Here is a 21,966-nt window from a genome sequence, read left to right as displayed (position 1 = left end):
AAAAGAAAAATAAATTAACATCATTGGAATGCTTATTCTATTCTCTTTCCATCGATGTAATTTTTTTTAAAATTGACCAACAAATTAAAAGCATATGACTTGTTGAAGCACATTAGGTATGTAATATTGCCGATGTCCACGAAAATACAGCATACGCTTGTAATGCTATATACTTCACTTTTTTTGTCCTCGGTCAGTGGAAGAGAATTCCTTCACAACAGTGGCCCTATCGGTAGGGCATTAGAATACGCCGACTGTCCCCCTGCAGAGGGTAAAAGTCCCTCAATGGGGCTACCTGTTGGCCATGTGTGGCAGCCCGTGATGCCTAGGAAAAGGATCCTGGTGGCTGAGCAACTGATGCCTAGGGAAAATAAAGGTATCAGTTGCAACACTCCACTTTGGCCTTGTACTAGGCTAGACAGGCGGTCGGAGAGGCCCGATCCGATCAATCGGCTAGTCATGTCAAGTCCTAACACTTACACTGAAAATGTCTATTATAACGTTTTAAAAAAAAATAAATAAATAAACAAATTTAATCTAAAGATAATACAACATCTTATTACTACAAACATAGATAAACTAGGTAAGTGTTAGGAGGCAATCAATTGATGAGACAAAACCACACAACTGCTCCCTAACCAATGTTTCTATCAAACTGGGAAAGAAGAAACTAAAGGAGGAAACATGATGGAACAAACTCAATCAATTGAGTATATCTCTTTTGTATCCCTGGGATGAAAGGGCGAATGGGTTTCCCCTAGTGTTGGGACGATTCCTAATTTTTATACGATTCCGATTCCGATTCCAGGAAAATATTGATTAACGATTCTGATACCAAGTCCGATTCCGATTCCTAGGGAATTATTGTTTTGAAATATACCAGGTAGTTTTATGCTTATGGTCGGGTAGTTCCCAAATATGTTCTCTAACTTTGGAAGAGATATTTTATGCCTACACAGTCGTGTTTTGGTTTAAATAAAATTATTATATAGTAAACTAAACGGAAAAATTAGCAAAATTTATTTTAGAGAAAATTTATTTTACTTAATTGGAATACAAAAAAAAACCAAAGAAAATAGAATTAATCCTTCAGAGCAAAAACAAATAAAATAGAATTTATATAACAGAACAAAAACAAGAAAATTAGAGAATAAATTAACAAAATTCATTATTTTGGTCCTCATAATAAACAGATTTAATGAATTAAATAAAAAAAATATTGCGGAAGAGAAAGAAAATATATACTAATTAAATATAAAAAAAGATAAATATTTAATTTAATAATTTATAAATGAACGTGCATAATTCACAAAGTGTAGTTAACACCTATTGTTTTTTCTTACTTTTTCATTGCTTTTACACGTTGTTTCTAACGTGAAGAATAAGTTTAGCCAAACTAATTTTGAAATAGGGTATATCAAAGGAACACATATAAAAACGATACCACTATAAAAACAAATGAAATACTAGATAAAATTGAGCAAAAATAATTACCAAAATTACAGAAAAAGATAAAAGAAAAACAAAACAAAAAATGGTGAAGTTTGTTGAGTGAAATGAATTATTGAAAGAAAATTAATTGAACTAATAGAAATGTTAAAAAAAAAATGTCACATTTCAATATTTTTTTAATAATTAAATTCTCAGGGTTGTCGAAATTAAAACTTAAGTGATTTTTTTTTTTATTAGACTTCTTTCGAAGCTTGTTACCTTGAAAAATACATTTTAAACCCTGTTTTTTTTAAATAAATTGAAAATAAAACGCAATTAAAAAAAATTAATTGATAATTGAAACTTTAAAAACATATTAAACATTGAAAAATTACTTATCTCACAAATTAATGTCCAATAAAGTAGATCCAGTCTTCATACAGGAATTCGGTTATAATAAATATATCTTTCCCAAACCTTAAAAATTAAATTTTTTTTCTTTTTTTTTTTTTCTTTTTTTTTTTGAGAGAGAGTTCTTTAAAATCGCCGGGGAATGCCGCCTTAAATTTTAAAGAAGTAAATTTTAGGAGTTTAGTGCCTTTCAAAGACGATTATCATAATTTATTATCATCATTTAATTTCCTTTTTTCCTCTCCCCCCCCCACACCTTTCCACGTGGTTCAGTAGTTAACCAGTGCTCCTGTTGCTGTCAGTCAGCTATCTTTTAATTTCTAGTTAAAAGAATTTTTCATGAAATAGAATCAGCATTTTAAAAAATTATTTTTTTAGTTGTATATATTGTATTTACTCTTTGAAGTGTAGGAGGGTTAAAAAAATTGGTGACACCTAGATGGTGACTTAGGCAAAAAAAAAAAAAAAGACACTGCGATTTCGACCCTCACTAATAAAACTGCTCTGAGTGACTAGTTGGTAATTTTGCTAAGTCGTGGACCAAAGAGTTAAAAAAAAGATTTCAAGAAATTCAACGAATTTTCATTTGGTCCAAATTTCAAAATTTTGCGAAATAATACAACGTGATCAATTTCATTTTAGAGATATTTCTTTCAAAAGCCTTCTTTGAAAAAAAGAAAAAAAAGTATATTGTTCTATTAAACCTTTTACTGTTTAAATAATTTGACTTTGCTCGTTTTATTTTAAGAAAATATAAGTTGAAAAAGCATTTTCATTCAGTATTAGAATATTTGTTAGTAAAAAAAAACAGTCACCAAAAAGATAAGCGTATTTTTTTAAATTTTTACTCGCAATATAGAGCCCTGCATACTTCTTTTCAAGTTAACTCTTTTGTAGTTTTGATTACAATAGATCTGAATGAATGAATCTTGTAAGGGAGGGGGCACTAAGCATTGCCCTGTTAGTAATGAATTTCTTTGGTTTCTTTTTATAACATGCTACATTTCTCTCTTGCGGTTAGAAATATCAGGACATTTTTTTCTTTTTTTCAACATCAGACTAAAAGAATCGTAATGAAGGAATCGGAAAATTAAGGTATTTTTTAACGATGCGATTCCGATTCCGATACCTCCCAAAATACACGATTCTTACGATTAACGATTCCGATTCCGATTAATCGTCCCACCACTAGTTTCCCCCCTAACATCTTCCAATTTCGGGCTTCGTGGAGGGTGAGGAGCAAAAGAGATGAAAATCTAAACAAACTTCCATGGATATAATAAACCCAAACAAAAAACCCAGAAACCAAAAAAATAAAACAAAATCGAAAAGAACCCACTCTGACATAACCAGCTCAGACAGTGAGCAAGAATATGAAATAATTGATAAAGAAAAATACCCAAGATATATAGTAGTCGAAACCTTAGAAGGAAAAAAGATCAGCGATCTGTCTCCATTCTTAATTGAAAAATACTGTCTCAAAACAGCAACCCAAAAACAGCAAAAAAAAAAAAATGAAAAATGGCAATCTACTTGTCACAGTAGACAACTATAAAGACGCAAAAAACATCTTAGAGATGGAAAAAATTCCATATCTATAAATGCAAAAGCTTTGCCCATGAAAGATTAAACACATCAAAAGGTGTCATAAAAAGCCATGAATTAACCTTGGCTACAGCAGAAGAAATAGAAAATGCCCTATTCTAAGGGAGTAATCGATCATGTTCGAATAAACATAGAAAGGAATGGTCAAACCATACCTACAAAAACCTACGTACTAACATTCAATACATCAAAAATTCCCAAAGAAATAAAAATCGGATATACAATAGAAAAAGTAGATCAATATATACCAGCCCCTCTGAGATGTTTCAAGTGTCATAAATATGGACATAACGGAGAAACAGGCAAAGAACAGAAAATATGTGGAAAATGTGGCTTAAAAGAACCTAACCATACTGAAAGTGAATGCCCCAACGAAACAAAATGCCCAAATTGCCAAGAAAAACACTCAGCATACTCTAAAATATGCAAAATCTTCAAAAAAGAAATAGTTGAAATAAAATACAAACAAAACGTATCCTTTCCTGAAGCAAGGAAAATAGCAAGCTCTTGAGAAAAAATAAACACTTACGAAGACATTACAAAAATTTAAAACCAAACAAACCAAACCCACTACCAAGACCTACTTAAACTAATCTCTGAACTCAAAAATCTAATTGAAACTTTAAAAACTAATCAAAACGAAAACAACAAGAAACAAATACCAGTATCTTCTAAAACTCAGCTAAATGATCTAAAACAAGTCCCAAAGAACAAAACAGAACCCGAACAACAAAAACCACAAATAAACCGTGAAAGATCCAAATCACGAACAAGGACAAAAGCAGAAGATAAACACACAATATCTGGAAAGATGGAAACAGAACGGGAAAATACAAATCCTCTTTCCAAAAACAAACAAAAAACAGAAATAATATTAATCGAAAACGAAAATAAATTTGAATTGATTGAAATCAAGAGTCACAGAAATAAATCTAGCTCCAAAAACAGAACTGACCAGGAAGAGAAAATGGAGACTGAGGTACCAAGCAGCTCAAGTAAACACAAAACAAAAACCACTCAAAACACAACAAATCAATAGAATACTAGATATAAAAACCAAACGGATGAAAAAAAACAACAACAAAAAAAAAAACTTATTTATACAAATGAATAAAAAACATCATAGTGGAACTGCAGAGGCATAAAACCAAACTACGAAGAAATCAAACCTATAATAGCACAATATAACCCCAGCATAATTGGCCTACAGAAAATGCTTCTAAAAGAAACGGACACCATCAGCTTCAAAGGATACCACATTTATAACCAAACAAATAGATTACAAACAGATAATCGACCAATAGGTGGCACCTCAATTATAATAAAAAAACAGACACCACATATAAAATTGCCACTCCAAACAAACCTTCAAACAATAGCAATTAAAGCTACATTCCACCGACCAACAACTATTTATTCAATCTACATTCCACCTAAATATAAACTAAATAAAACCGAAATTGAAGATCTGATAACACAACTCCCCACACCTTTTATATTAATGGGGGACTTCAACGCCCATAGCAAAATGTGGGGATGTGAGAATATTAACCAAACTGGGAAAATCATTGAATCATTACTGGAATTACCCGAAATAGCTATATTTAACGACAAAACACGCACATACCTTCACCCAGGCACAGGAACGACATCAGCTATTGACCTAACACTATGCTCCCCCACAATATTTATGGACTTCCAATGGGAGGTACATAACGACCAGTGTGGCAGCAATCACTTCCCAATTTTTCTCAAAACCCAAAAACCTGCAACAGAAGAAACAAAACCAAAATGGCAAATCTATAAAGCTAACTGGACTGAATTTGCAAACTTTGTACAAACTTAATTAACCAAGAAATAGTTAACAAACCAGATCCTATGTTAGCTTTCACCAATATCCTAAACGAAATAGCAATCAAGACAATCCCAAAATCTTCCAGTAAACCACACTCAAAATCAACGCCATGGTTCACAACAATAATCAACAGGAAAAAATCCTAAAACACTTCAAACAACATCCTACAAAACCCAACCTCCAAAAATACCTACAAGCACGAGCAAAAGTGCGCTATATTATAAAAAAAAAAAAAAAAAGCAAAAAAGAAACCTGGCAAAACTATATTTCCAAATTGAACAATAACACGCCATCAAAAAAAACATGGGAAATAATAAGAAAAATAACTGGAAAAAAACTTGGAACACCAATAAATAATATAAGTACACCAAATGGTAGACAAATTATAGACAAAAAAGAAATAGCAAACATAATCGCAAATGAATTCAGGCAAAACTCATCATCCAACCACTACTCCCCCAAATTCCAAAAATATAAAAACAACGTAGAAAAAGAAAAACTCAACTTCACATCCAGTAACAAAGAATATTATAACATCTCTTTCACTATAACAGAATTAAAAAATGCAATTCATAAAAGTAAAAATGCAGCTACCGGTCCAGACGACATCCACTATCAATTTCTAAAACACATGCCAGACACATCTCTCAACATTCTCTTACAGATAATTAACAAAATATGGTGGACTAACAATTTCCCAAAACACTGGCTCGAATCCAATATCATCCCAATTCCTAAAACAGGAAAAGATTACTCCAACCTTACCAATTATCGTCCCATCACCCTAACAAGTTGTATATGCAAAACAACAGAAAGGATGGTCAATACAAGACTAATGTGGCATTTAGAAAAATATAACCTCATCTCTACACACCAAAGCGGATTTAGACAAAATCAAGGAACTAACGACCAACTTATTCGACTAGAAACATATATTTGTAACGGTCTAATAAGAAACCGTCACGTGGTCTCAATCTTTTTTGATATTGAAAAAGCGTATGACACCACGTGGAGGTACGGAATCTTGAAAGATATTCATAATATGGGGATCAGAGGAAACCTAGCGAAATTAATCCAAGAATTCCTATCCCACAGAACATTTAAAGTATGCTTAGGAAATATAACATCAGATCAATACACACAAAAAACAGGGGTACCACAGGGTAGTGTACTATCTGCCACCCTTTTTCTAATGAAAATCAACGGTATAATCGAAAATGTTAACATGGGATTCGAAAAAACATTATTTGTTGATGACTTTTCAATAACTTGCTCATCACCAACTATCGAAAGACAAATGCAACATTGGATTAACCAAAATGGATTCAAAATGTCCAAAAGCAAAACCACATGTATCCACTTTTGTAAGAAATGAAAATACCACCTTGACCCACAGTTCAAACTAGAGGGCAACTAATACCAGTAGTGCAACATACCAAATTTGTAGGGATCATTTTTGATGATAAACTAAACTTCAAGGAGCACATTAACAAATTAAAACAAAAATGCTTAAAAGCAATAAATATCTTAAAAATAGTATTAAAACTAGACTGGGGAGCAGATCAAGCTACAATGCTCAAAATATACCGCTCACATATCAGATCTAAACTGGACTATGGTTGTGCCATATACAGCTCTACTTACAAATCCTACAAAAACAAACTACTAACAATACAGAATCAAAGTTTAAGACTTAGCCTTGGAGCCTATCGAACTTCACCAATGGAAAGCCTGCATGTAGAAGCCCAAGAACTACCCCTGCATTTAAGATGGGAAAAACTAGCGTTACAATACGCAACAAAACTACAAAGCAACCCCGAAAACACAACATACAAAACTACCTTCAACCCACAATGTACAAACTTTTATTCAGGGAAACCAAAAAGTATACCTTCCTTTTGGACTCAGAATTAAAGAAATAATGCATCAAATCAATGAAAACCCCGACAATATAATTACTCAAAAAATAAACAACAGACCACCATGGACATTACACAAACCAAAAACCAACCTAACACTTACTACTTACAAGAAAAACATTACAAATAATATAACAGAAGCAACTTTGGAGAACTAAGAGAAAAATACGCAGAATATATAGAAATATACACCGATGGGTTTAAAACTATAAATGGAACAAGTGCAGCATGCACAGATGGACAAAATCAATATCAAATAAGACTGCCCAATGAGGCTTCAATATATACAGCCGAGCTGCAGGCCATCAAAATAGTTCTCAAACACATCAAAGACCTCACCGAACAAAAATTCATAATATATACAGACTCCCTATCCTGTATCATGGCCCTTGAAGAAAAATCTAAACACCCTTTTATCACAGAAATTACACAAGAATACAACGAAATAACTGAAAAAAACAATTAAAAAAATTATAATAGCCTGGATACCAAGCCATGACGGCATCCCAGGAAATGAAAAGGCAGACAAACTGGCTAAAGAAGCCACAAACCACCAAATGAAAAAAATTAAAATACCACACACAGACCTAAAAAGAAAAATCAACGAATATAGCTAATGTAAATGTCTCCTCTCATCACCTAGGACATAAGCTAACCAACCCTCTTCTCTATTGTTTCAGAATGTAGAGTGAACAGCATTCTTTAGTGGAACTTGGAGGACACACTCAGACTACATCAAGATCGTCAGTCTCCTCGCCCATTCCTCGTCGACTAGGGAAAGGTGTGCTACTCATCTAGAATATATACAAAACAAGTAGCAAGAGGAATGGAACAAATGCACTGCAAACAAATTGCACGAACATCAACCAATAATTAAAAATGAAAAACAAAGAATTTTTAAGGGAAGAAGAGAAGAAATTGTACTGAATCGAATACGAATTGGACATACAAAATTAACTCATTCCTACCTATCAAAGTGGAGGAAACACCAAATTGCACACTCTGCAACCAACAACTAACAATTAAACATCTACTGACGGAATGTAGAAAACACAAACACACTCTGAAGAAATATTTTAAAACAACAAACATTAGAAAAGTGTTCCAAGAAGTGGAGTCCCAACAAATCATAAACTATTTAAAAGAAACAAATGTATTCAAACTCCTATAAAATAAACAAGTAAAATTCATTTTAGAAAAACAAACCTCTTACAACTAAAACAATTTTTTTGGAAAACCTAAAGCATCTTGCTTCAAAAGATAAACTTTTCAAGAAGCTTAGAATATTTTTACAAGAAACTGAAAACTTATATCAACAAAACCTTTTTGGCATTAAATGACCATTAGAGATTGAAATGCCATTAAACAAACACTCTCACTCCTTCACAACTGAGAAAATTTCTATATCTGTCTACATCCAGAGTGCCCCCCTCCAGGGAGCTGGATCTCCCCACATCAAAGCTCCATTTTTTGTCCAACACTGCCCTCACATGGAAGCAAGTAAATAGAAAATAAATGTGGTTGCACATTTTCATTCCCTTAAACTGACTTTAATTTTAGGTTTTAAAAGAATAATGAATTAGTGGACTCTCACTCAGTTCAAAACAAATATTAATATTTAGCCTATTGCCAACGAATAGGGAGAAAATGTATAACGTTGAGGTGGCCATCTGTAACAAGATATATATATATTGAATGTGAAAAAATATATAATTATTTTCACAGCCAGACAACATTGCAGCTCGCAAGAGCCATGACAGCAAACAAATTGGAAGACTTGAGTTTCACTCTCATTTTGGGCTCATCAGTTAGACACATCCGAACAAAAGTTTGGATGTGTCTAACTGATGAGCCCAAAATGAGAGTGAAACTCAAGTCTTAGACTTCCAGTTTGTTGCTGTCATGGCTCTTGTGAGTTGCGACATTCTCTGGCTGTAGAAATATATAATGTTAACATTTTCCAGCTACATAAACAAAATGGAAAGTGACTGAAAGTGAAACAACTTATGAAAGCAGCACATTCTCAAGATATTTTATTTGTTAACTGTACTTTTGTTCAGTAAAGTGTTAGGTGAAATTACAGAATAATTTAAATACTGTTTCTTTTTGTCAAAATAAATAACAGAAAAATTTTTTGAATGAAATTGTTTTTATAAATCAATGGAAAAACAACCCTTAAAAAATGAATAAGATTATACAAATGCATATGATAAAATTTTGTACTTATGCAGAGAAAGTACCATGTAGAAATAGTGACGTCATTATTTAGAAACTCATTCTTAACATATAGAGGGGCATGTGTTTTGGTAACTCTTCTGTACTTTAACATAACAATTTACTAAACCAAACTTACCATAAAACTTGAAGCTAATCTGAAAATGCAATCACTAAAGTAGCATGGTCCCATCTCTGTATAAGCACTGTTAAGATAGTGTTCAGTATTTTCAGAAATCTTAAATTGTTTAGAAAGCAGGTTATTTTTAATACAAAAAAAGCATATAATTCATGCATATAATTATTTGACTTCAGTGAAAGAAGTGTTAGCTTGGAAATATAAAAACGTTTTGTAGTTGGTTTTGCCTTTATCGATTTGAAATCAACAACTAAAGAACAACTTTTGTTTTGGGGAGAATTTGCTGGTTAAGTATATATTTTGTACAAATGACAATAAGTAATACTGTTGTAACATATTACCTAAGTAAGCAAAGTGAAAGAGGAAAAAAATAGATTCAGTCTCTATACATATTAAATCGTTATAAAAATGAATAGCGAAAAGCATGGACAAAAAAATGTGAATAGGTGTCTTCTTTTTAAATGATAAAATGGAATGATTTCTTTTTTTTAAGATATGGTTTTATATTCTAAAAAAGTAAATTAGAAGTAGGACGTTCTGTAATATACCCACTGTGAATGTTTTCTATTTTTTTGTATTTGAAAAACAAACTCCTAATCTGAAGATTGACTGTTTCTACTATCTATGTTAAACTGTTGATAGCAGTGTATTCTGTTATTCCGTAGAACCAAGCAAGGCAAGGGAGCAGGCATTAATTTAAGTTTCTAGATTAGTATGTAGTAAATGACTGTCTAAGAAGGCAAATAATTTTTTCAGTGGCATGTATGTGATGTGATCCTTAGAAAGGGACATCGTTTGAAGTAGCTGAGCAAATTTTGTTTCAGTTCAAGTAGTAAATATTGGTATGACACAGCAGAGTTTATAGCATGAGGCTTGTGTACCTTCTGGCATCTCTTCCAGAATGTGTTTGACCAGCCAATCAAAGTATTGTAGAGGGAAAGATGTCTTTATATTCATTATGAAAAACAAATTAAAAACCCCAGTGATTTCAGGTTCTGAAAGATGTAAATTTAATAAGGATGAAATATTTGAAATATTAGTTATGTTGGAGTATGTATCTGAGAGAGTGAGGCAGCAATGGTATATTATAATATTTATTAGCAATACACATGAAAAAATTTAAATTGCTTAAAATATCTCATAGAAAGAGCTTGATCTAAAATTAAGGAAGTTATTTTTGCACCTCGCACATTTAGATATTTTTTCCTTCTTTAAGACCACATTTTGTCACATTTTTCATACTACTTTTCCAGCAAAATATTATATATTTGTTAAAATACAACATTAAATGATAAAATTTGCTATATAGATGTACTTTGTGCAAGGAATTTGAACATGGCACTGGGCATCTCCAGAAAGTAATGGTTTCTAAGTAATGTGAAGCAAATGCACATAAATATGTTGCAATACTATAAAAATTTCATTAAAAAAAGTTAGAGAAGTTAAAGTTGAATTGCAATGCATTTTATGTACAAGAAACTGAGACTTAATACTAGGACTGTTATAAATTAATATATTGCAAGATTTTTTTTTTTTTTTTTACATAGGCATCACCACATTATCAAGGCCAAGAGGCCACTCAAGGATAAGGGTTAAAGAATGTACAGTAGAAATTGGACAATATAGTAATCATTAGTAATGAAAATTTGGTAAATTTGATAACTTATATGGAACGGCTCATCAAGAACTTATTTACGTTAGACTTGAACACAACCATATTGTAGTCAGCCGGAAAGCAGGAAAATGGAAGACAATTCCACAGGCGTGCAGTTCTAAGAAAGAAGCTTTGTTCATGGAATCTACATTTAGGTTTAGGCACAGATAAAGAGTGGGGGGAATTATTGATAGTGTTTACAGCTAGACGAGTGTTTCTTGTGAAAGTTAGGCGAGGGGGGACCATAGACTGAAGCTCAGTCGAACACTTTCCATGAAAATAACGATACATCAGAGACAAACTCGCAACATCTCTTTTGTGAGATAGAGGTTGCAGGGAAGAGAAAAGGACATCTCCTACGAGGCTACGAAGTCTATTTTGAACTCTATCTAGGCAGGACAAGTCCTTTCTAGCAGCTCCTGCCCAGATGTGCCAACAGTATTCCATCCTTGGACGTACCTGGCTCTTATATAGATAGAGAATTGCATCAGCAGTGATCGATCTACCGGATCGATAGAAAGATCCCACCATTTTTTCAGCGGCCTTGGCAACAGATTTGATGTATGTGTTCCATTTAAGATCAGGAGTAATGGTCAAGCCCAGAAGCTTGTCAAAACTTGAGGCCTCCTGAAGACGAGAGCCATTCATTTCAATTGATGCCAGATGTGGATCAGAATGTTGATGATGTAAAGAGAGAAGCTTGGTTTTAGATGCATTAAAAGTAACCAGCCACTCCTTTCCCCATTGTACTACGTGCTCAAGATCAGAGGAGAGAGAATTGGAGAGAACTTGGTCGTTTACTGTCTTAGATGTGCTACCATAAATGGTAGTGTCATCAGCATAAATGTCTATGAATGATGTAAGGATGTGATTTGGACGATCATTAATGTAGATCAGGAAAAGAGTTGAGACCAGGATGGACCCCTGAGGGACACCGGCATTAATACTGTGAGCTTCTGATTTTTGCCCCTCAACTACTACTCTTATGAACCTATCAGAAAGAAATGATTTAATAATTGAGAAGACATTTCCAGCTATACCATAGCTACAGATCTTATGAAGTTAACCTTTATGCCATACCCTATCAAAGGCCTTAGATATGTCAAGAGCAATTGACCTAGAAAGGTTGCCTCCGTCGAGAGATTTGCTAATCCTATGAGATATAACTGTAAGCACATCTGCTGTAGATCTAGCAGAATGGAAACCATATTGAGTGTCACTAAGAAGGTTATTTTTGTTGAGATGGTTGATTACTTCTGTATTTAACACAGATTTTTGGTATTATTGTAGACTAACACCTGCTGATTCCCTCCCCCTCACCCATTTTTTTTAAACAATTACATATAAATGCACTAATAAACTTGGCAGGACTAAAAATAAAATACAATATAATCTTACATTTTAGAGCTATTGTAGCCATTCAGTTAACCATTTTCTTTTTCTATGAGAAATAAATCCTGAGGTGTTTTTTTTTTTTTTTCTTAAGACAATTATGTGTGTTTTTGGTGATAGGTCTAAGGGCAATTACGTGTGAACACCCTGAAAACTTGTCAGAAAGAAAAAAACAAAAAACAATTATTTTAGGGGGAAGAATTTTGATTATGTGTGATTTTAAAACAATTTGTATGATAGGGGCTTTCCACTTGGAATTAGGGTTAGCAGTTATTAAAAGGGTTTTTATTTTGAAGTGGGTGCTATTTGGACTTAGGATTAATGATAGGGTTAAAGGGGATTTTTGCAGGGTGGGATTTAAGGTACGACAGATTCAAGGGAGGTACTTTTAGGAGGTGGGCTCAAACCTAGATTTAGAAGTAGTATATATATATATAGTGCTTACGAAAAGAAAGTCTGCACTTGTAATTTTTTTTAAAACTGCAAATTTAAGCTAAATTTAATGTAACTGTTTAAACAACCTATACCTCATTTGATTCGCCTTTTATTGCTCTATAATTTTACCTGCGCCACGACTTTCTCTTAGTGATCGTCAGGACCTCATTTATCACCACCTTTCTGGTTTATCCAATCGAGAAATCAGTTGCAGATTGTAATGTGATGAGAAAACGGTACGAAAGACTGTGCAAAAGCACCAAAACACAGGCAGTGTTTGTGATGCCCCTAAATCTGGTCGTACTATAGTTACTTCTAACGGGGAAGACAATGCTATCAAGATCCGCAGTCTAAGAAACAGATTTAAAATGGCTCTCCAAATCCAACAACAGTACAATCTTGTTAAAAAGTGGTCTCTTTCTACTGTCAAGAACAGATTAAAGGAATTTAATTTGCGAGGATATATTGCAAGATGCAAACCAATGATTTCTGTAAAGAACAGAAAGCGCCATCTGGACTTCATCAGATGCAATGAAGATCATGGCTCTTCATATTGGTCAAAAGTGCTTTTTAGCAGAAGAATTTAATCTTAGGTGCTCAGTTTCAACGCTTGCAAGGTGGTGGAGGTTCAGTTTTTGTGTTGGGCATTATTAGTACTAATGGTCCAGGGCTTATAGTTTGCTTGCAAGGTCAATTTAATTCAACCAAGTACATTAATATGTTAACTGAGCATTTTCTACCCTACTTTGGTCAGAATTTGGATAGCAAAACCCGTCCTCTCATGACTAGATCGGTTCTACGTATGCGTCAGACATCATAACCTGATTTAGTTTAAATATTTGAAGAACTGACACAATTTCATGTGCGTCGTGTTAGAGCGTTGGGTCATTATTTAAACATTTTGGGTTCGAATCGTGGTGCGAGATGTCTTCTTTTTTTTTTATTTTTTTTTTATTTTAATATTGAAGCAGGGTTATTTAAGCCATTTTTCACTTAACGTTCATTTTTCTGGGTTTTTTTTTGTTTTTGTTTTTTTACTTCGCTTATTCTTAGGTTTTCATTAACACCCCCAACCGACCACACACACCCAAAAACACCCAGGTACCCACCGATTTTTTTTTTAATTTTAATATTATGTTACGGGTGCGGTGGCTAATCACAACGCCGTAACACAGTATTTGCTATCGTAAGGAAGAGTAGGGACAAAGGTTTTGAGGGAGAGAGATAAAAATACAAGAAGCAGATATTTTATATAAAAATAGGGAATTTATTAAAGACACAAAACATACCAAAACAAGATAGGCTGGCAGAAATATTTATGCAAGTAGTATTTAAACAGGACAAAAGGGGATGAACACAATATTAAAATATGAGGGAAAAAGGGTAACAAGAGGAAGGTAATTATAGTGGGGAAAACTAGGCACAGCAATAATCTATTCTCGGAACTTAATACATAATATGATATTCAATACGTTTGGTCAAATGATAAACAAAAATACTTTACCCTCCGTCGTATTAATAGGGATGACCAAGTTGGGTAGTAGGTGGATTCTGGTGATAGTGGGTTGAGGTTAAAGCTCTTACACGCCTTTGAACAAATCCGCCGGGGAGAAAGGCTGCCTGTGGAAGCTACTAGCTCACTCTTTCTCACTCACGTTAGGCTGTTACTCCCAGCCTTTTATATTCATAAGGGAGTGTATATCTCTTAGACCTCTTTTTCTTTCCTTTCTTTTCTTCTTCTTCCTAACCTTTCCTAATTCTATTTTTAGGGATGGGGACAACCTGAATGACCGTAGGTTCTGTACCCAGTCCATTCAAGGTCCAAATTAATACTACGTCTCTTGTTACACTTCCCCCCCCTCAGAGTAAAAGTTTTGAGTTACAAATGAAAAACTTTTACAACAACAATAAAGGCAAAAATATATCAGTAGTTACATAGTTTTGAGTTACAAATGAAAAACTTTTACAACAACAACAAAAAGCAAAAAATATATTAGTAGTTACGTACACATGATTTTAAGGCAATCAGTTCCAACAATATTCTGTAAAATAATAAGTCGGCAAAGGAGAATGCATTTGTAACATTATACTCTAGATAATGCGTCTGCAATAATATTGTTTTTTCCTTTAATGTGTTTGATGGTAATGTTGTATTCTTGTAGGAGAAGGCTCCATCTTGTCAGTTTCTGATTTTTGTTTTGCATCTTTGCAAGGAAAGTTAATGGATTATGGTCGGTAAAGACCAGAACAGGGTACATGGTGACGCTGAGATAGAAGTCGAAGTGTTGTAGTGTCGTCAATAATGATAAACATTCCTTTTCAATGGTTGAATAGTTCTTTTGGTGAGTGTTCAACTTTTTGGAGAAGTACCCAATTGCTCGGTCGATACCTTCATCATCCTCTTGGGTTAAGATACCACCCATTCCGACATCACTGGCATCAATTTGTAGTTTGAATTGTTTTGTAAAAACTGGTGTTGCGAGAGCTGGGCCCTCCATGAGTGTTGATTTTATTTTGTTGAAAGCCGCATCACAGGTCTCACTCCATTTGTATTTTACATCCTTTTTAAGGAGGTCCGTGAGAGGACCTGCTATAGATGAGAAATTTTTACAAAATTTCCGATAAAATCCTGCCATACCGAGAAATCTCATTAATTGTTTCTTGTTGGTTGGAATAGGATACTCGAGAATGGCATCCACATTTGCGGTGATGGGTTTAACTTGTCCTTGGCCCACAGTATGGCCTAAATAATTTAATTTTGCATGACAAAATTCACTTTTGGTGAAGTTCACAGACAGGTTTGCCTCTTCTAGCTTACGGAAGAGTTGCCTTATGATGTGTAAATGTTCGTTCCAAGTCATACTGTACACGATTACATCATCAATGTATACATCACATCCTTGAATATCTTGTAGGAGGGAATGCATCATCCTTTGAAATGTTGCTGGTGCGTTTTTCATTCCGAATGCCATAACCTTGTATTGGTATAGTCCATCGGGAGTCACGAATGCTGAAATTTCCTTAGCGTTATCGGTTAAAGGTACTTGCCAATAACCTTTCATCAAGTCAAATTTACTGACATATTTTGATTTGCCAACTTTGTCGATACAATCATCAATTCTGGGAATCGGGTATGAATCACTTTTGGTTACTGCATTCACTTTCCGAAAGTCGGTAACAAATCTGTAGGTGCCATCGCCTTTTGGTACAAGTATACAGGGAGAACTCCACTGACTGTTGCTTGGTTCAATAATATCATTTTCCAGCATATACTTGATCTCTACCCTCAACTGTTGAAGCTTGATGGGGTTGACTCTGTAAAAGTGTTGTTTGATGGGTTTTTCGTCTCCCACTATGACGTCGTGTACTGCAAAGGTAGTTTTACTAGGGACATCAGGAAAAAGATCTTTGAAATCACTGACCAAACCACACATTTCCTTTTTATTCTCATTTGACAAATGTTCAAATTTTTTATTTAAATTAGCTAGTATTTCCGAGTTTTTTAGATGACTACTCTGTCCCATTTCCTCCTCTCTGACAATTGTATTTTCATCGTTATTTAAAACATTTTCAGATGAGGTTATTTTTGTAATATTAGTTACTGTTGTAACTGGTTTACCCATATCTAACACATTTCTGTCAACGTATCCTTTTAGCATATTAATGTGACAAACTCTTCTCCTTTTTCTTCGATCTGGGGTGTGGATGATATAATTTACATCATTTATTTTTTTCTCTATTTCATATGGGCCAAAATATCTTGCTTGTAGGGGATTATGTGGGATGGGTAAAAATATTAAAACTTTGTCCCCACTTTCGAAGGTACGATTTTTACTATTTTTATCAAATATAGCCTTCATTCGTTTTTGGGAGTTTTTCAAATTTTCTTGCGCTATTTTCATGGCCCCGTGTAATTTCTCTTTAAAATTTGATACATAATCTAAGAGATGTAATTCATTTTTTTCCGTTAGCCATTTCTCTTTTAATAGCTTTAAAGGTCCCCTCACAGTATGTCCGAACACAAGTTCGAAGGGGCTAAATCCTAAAGAGTCTTGTACAGCTTCTCTAGCAGCAAATAAAACAAAATGGACGCTTTCGTCCCAATCTCTATTATATTGGTAACAAAATTTTTTCATCATGGACTTCAGGGTTTGATGAAAACGCTCGAGAGCTCCCTGTGATTCGGGGTGATAAACACTGGATTTGTGTTGTTTAATATCCATCTCATTCATTATTTGTTGAAATAGACCAGACATAAAGTTTGTGCCTTGGTCTGATTGAATGGCTGAAGGAATTCCAACTAAACAGAAAATTTTAGTTAAAGCCTTTACTATAGTCTTAGCTTTAATATTTCTTAACGGAACAGCTTCTGGGAAACGAGTCGACGTACACATAATCGTCAGTAAATATTGGTTTCCCATTTTTGTTTTAGGGAGTGGCCCAACACAATCCACTAGTACTCTACTAAAGGGTTCTTCGAATGCTGGTATAGGTCTGAGTGGTACGGGCAAATCTTTTGATTAGGTTTTCCGACTATCTGGCATGTGTGACACGAGTTACAAAAATTTACCACATCACGCTTAAGTTTTGGCCAGTAAAAATGGTTTAGAATTTTTTCATAGGTTTTATTTATTCCTAAATGACCTGACATGGCGGTATCATGAGCTATTTTTAGTATTTCTTGTCTATAAACCTTTGGAACTACTATTTGACTTATTACCTTCCACTCCTCATCCACATTAGCATCTAGTGGACGCCATTTTCTCATTAAAATTCCATCGTTCATAAAAAAACACTCCCTAACTTCTTTTGTTTCCGTTTTTGGTAAGGCGTTATTTTTGAGGAGGCAAATTTCTGGGTCGTTCCCTTGTTCACTTATAAATTGGTCCCTAGTTAATTCGTCCGTTTTATTTTCTTCTGGGAGATTTAATTTTATTTTTTTACTCGTATTATTCTGTTGTTCTAACAGGTGGGATATGAAAGTTTCGTCAAGTCGTAATTCATCATTTGGTATCTCTAGGTGTTCCTTTTCTAGTCGTTGTTTTCTTGTGGTCGCTCTGGTAATAGCGCATTCCGGGTAAATGTCGATGCGTTCCTCCCCCACTGTTTTATGGTTTACTACTATCTGGTCACTGACAATGGGATCAGCTATTACTCTCCCTCCAGCTAAATCATTTCCTAGCAGCAGCGACACCCCCTGAATCGGTAATTTGGGTCGTACGCCCACGATAACTGGGCCAGTTATTAATTCCGATTTTAGGTTAATTTTGTGTAGGGGCGCTTTATTTATAGTCATTCCTACCCCTTGTAATAATACAATATCTCCGGTGAAGGTAGATTTCGATAATGGAAGCACGCCTTCTAATATTAAAGTTTGCGACGCGCCAGTATCCCGCAATATTTTAATCGGCTTGGCTTCTTCAGGGTCGTTAATATACACATAACCCTGGGATAAAAATGGCTCATATCTTTTCATGTATGAGTTTTTTTCTTTCTCGTCTCTCCCTAGCTTTGGAGAAGAAGACTGGTAAATATTATCGTTTCTCGTTTTGTGTGTAATAAAGGCATGTGGTTGAAACTTATTGTTTTCTTCCCTTTTCCTTTTTAAGATCCGACACTCAGATATAAAGTGGTTATCTTTCTTGCAATAAGAGCAGAATATTTTATTTTCTCTCGGAACGGGTGCGGGCGGGACCCTTTGATTATAATTTTTATTAAATACGTTAGGAACACGCGGCTCGGTTAACATTTTCTCTTCTGTACGAAGGTTTGACTGGTTTTTTGTTATTTTATTTCTTTCCCAACACCTGTGGGTTAAATTATATGTATCCGCCATTATAGCTGCCTCCTTAACGGTTTTAATTTCTCTTTCGTCAACTCGCATTTGAATTTCTTGTGGGGCGCATTGTTTAAATTCTTCGATGAGAATAAGTTGGCGTAAGCTATTATAGTCATTATTTACGTTTTTCGCTCTAACCCATCTATCGAAGAGGTCTTCTTTTTCTCTGGCAAATTCTACATACGTCTGCCGCTCAAATTTCCTATACTTCCGGAATTTCTGCCTATATGTTTCGGGTACTAACTCGTAAGCATTTAATATGGCGTTTTTTATTGTCTTATAATCCGCGGCATCTTCTAGACTAAGCGCAGAGTAAACCTCGGCGGCTCTTCCCACTAGCACGGTTTGTAATAAGGTTGGCCAGTACGCATACGGCCAATTTAAGTTTGCTGCGATTTTTTCGAAATGAGGGAAATATTTGTCTACTGTTTTTTCACAAAAACTAGGCACTAGTCTAACATTTTGTGCTGCGTGAAACGATGAAGCATTAGACTGTTGACTTCCATTACCCTGTAATTTAAGTCTTTCCAGCTCTATTCTCTCTTGCATTTTTAGTTTTTCCTTCTCTAGTTCTAACTGTAGTTGTCTCTCCTGCTGTCTCTCCTGTATTTCTAATTTCTTTAGTTCCAAGGTGAGTTGCATATTATTTTGTCCGTCTCCCTCGCTTACGGTAGCGGTTTCTAGAAGGTTGTTTTCTATTAATATTTTTTCTACGATACTTTTTATTTCGACCTTTTTCATATTCGGGTCTGTATCTATTTCGAAGAAATTCGCAATTTCTACTAATTCTGCTTTTCGTAGTTTCCTGACTTTTTCGCCCAGGTCGGCTAAACTTAAAAAATTCTCTACAGAAAAAGACATGATAATAGAAGAGCCCACTTAGTACGTCAAATGGTTATTATAATTTAATTTCTCTTTTTTCTAGTACTTTTGCGAGCGAGAGCCCTCCCAAATTATCTGCACAAATCCCTGACACGAGCCCCCAACTGTTACGGGTGCGGTGGCTAATCACAACGCCGTAACACAGTATTTGCTATCGTAAGGAAGAGTAGGGACAAAGGTTTTGAGGGAGAGAGATAAAAATACAAGAAGCAGATATTTTATATAAAAATAGGGAATTTATTAAAGACACAAAACATACCAAAACAAGATAGGCTGGCAGAAATATTTATGCAAGTAGTATTTAAACAGGACAAAAGGGGATGAACACAATATTAAAATATGAGGGAAAAAGGGTAACAAGAGGAAGGTAATTATAGTGGGGAAAACTAGGCACAGCAATAATCTATTCTCGGAACTTAATACATAATATGATATTCAATACGTTTGGTCAAATGATAAACAAAAATACTTTACCCTCCGTCGTATTAATAGGGATGACCAAGTTGGGTAGTAGGTGGATTCTGGTGATAGTGGGTTGAGGTTAAAGCTCTTACACGCCTTTGAACAAATCCGCCGGGGAGAAAGGCTGCCTGTGGAAGCTACTAGCTCACTCTTTCTCACTCACGTTAGGCTGTTACTCCCAGCCTTTTATATTCATAAGGGAGTGTATATCTCTTAGACCTCTTTTTCTTTCCTTTCTTTTCTTCTTCTTCCTAACCTTTCCTAATTCTATTTTTAGGGATGGGGACAACCTGAATGACCGTAGGTTCTGTACCCAGTCCATTCAAGGTCAAAATTAATACTACGTCTCTTGTTACAATTAAAACAGGTTTATTTAAGCCATTTTTCACATGTTTTTTTTTGGGGGGGGGGCGGTATTTTTCAGAAGTTTTAACGTTCGTTTTTCGGTTTTCTTTTTTGTTTTTGTTTTTCAGATTTAACATCGTTTGTTTGCCTTACGTTAGTTTTTTTTTTTGTGTTTTTTTTTTACTTTGCTTATTCTTATGTTTACGCTAGTTGAAAATAAAAATCAAATTCATTCAAAATTTGTGAACGATTTTTCAGCTTCAGCAAATTTTTTTTTTTTTAAATACTTAAATGCTTGATACTTTTCCAAAACGTTATGTTTTCTGTTAGTGACATCACTTGCGTTAAATAAACATTATTTTTGTCTTAATTCTTGTAAAGTTTCACACCCTTAATTTAAGTTTGCATATTTAAAAGTAATTTTAAGTTTAAAATCTAAGCCATAACATTTTCAAAAGCCAATAATTATGAACTGCAAATATGAGTGTCAAATGCCTTCTTTAAAAAAAAGAACTTCTTTAATCCCAGCTCTAACCCTAGGTATGAACGGCAAGCTTCCCACCAAACAAAATTTCATGTAGACATATAAGCGTCTAAAAAAAAAAAAAAAATAGATCCTTCCTTAAAAATGTACATGATTTATCTGTCATAAAAAAATTGGTTAACTGTCCTGAAACACATTGACATAGTGAATTATTTTACATTACATTTCTGAAACCAAAACCCCATTTGTTTTTGTTTTGTTTCTGCCAAGTTTTCAGGATGTTCACACATAATTTCCCTTGGTCCTAACCCAAAATCAGAGTGGCAAGTCTCCCCATTCTCCAATAATTGCACAAAGAATCTCTTAAAATTACACAGTCGTCTTAAAAAAAAAAAAAAAAAGCACAGGATTTATCTCCCAAAGAAAAAATGGTTTACTGCCCTAAAACGCTAGAATGGACCAAAATGAATAATTTTATATTAAATTCTAAAATAATTTTAAAGTTTTTCAGGATGTTCATGCGTAATTGCCTAAAAAGGTAGAATCATATTTTGAAGAAGTGTTCAGATCGGGGAAGTTGTAACGGATGGCGTTAATCTTCAATAATAATACTAAAGAAATATTGCAATATATTCATTTTTAAACAGTCCTAGATTTCTATTTCAATTTCTTGTACATAAAATGCATTACAATTCAACTTTGACTTCTCTATCTTTTCTTTTAATGGACAGGAATTGAAGCATATTTATGTGCATTTACTGTAGATTATTTAAAAATTATTAATTTCTTGAGAGTTTCAGTGGCATATTCTGATTCCTTGCACAAAACTACATTCATATGGCAAATTTTATTGCTTAATCATGTGTTTTAAGAAAGGTACAGCATTTTTACTGAAAAAT

At 34.1% G+C, this 21,966-nt stretch overlaps 1 protein-coding gene and 1 long non-coding RNA gene across 3 annotated transcripts in view; one reads left to right on the top strand and one right to left on the bottom strand.

Moving 5' to 3' along the window:
• The window catches only part of LOC145296043 (phosphatidylserine synthase 1-like), a 357,209-nt gene that overhangs the window by 269,020 nt on the left and 66,223 nt on the right, over nt 1-21,966 (top strand). The gene's annotated exons all lie outside the window — the stretch shown is intronic.
• The window catches only part of LOC145296045 (uncharacterized), a 193,277-nt gene that overhangs the window by 146,287 nt on the left and 25,024 nt on the right, over nt 1-21,966 (bottom strand). The gene's annotated exons all lie outside the window — the stretch shown is intronic.

This window comes from Euprymna scolopes, chromosome 16 (assembly GCF_053919585.1).
Source record: "Euprymna scolopes isolate OS-2025 chromosome 16, ASM5391958v1, whole genome shotgun sequence".
In the NCBI taxonomy this organism is placed as follows: Eukaryota; Metazoa; Mollusca; class Cephalopoda; order Sepiida; family Sepiolidae; genus Euprymna; species Euprymna scolopes.
This window is presented reverse-complemented; position numbering and strand designations above follow the sequence as displayed.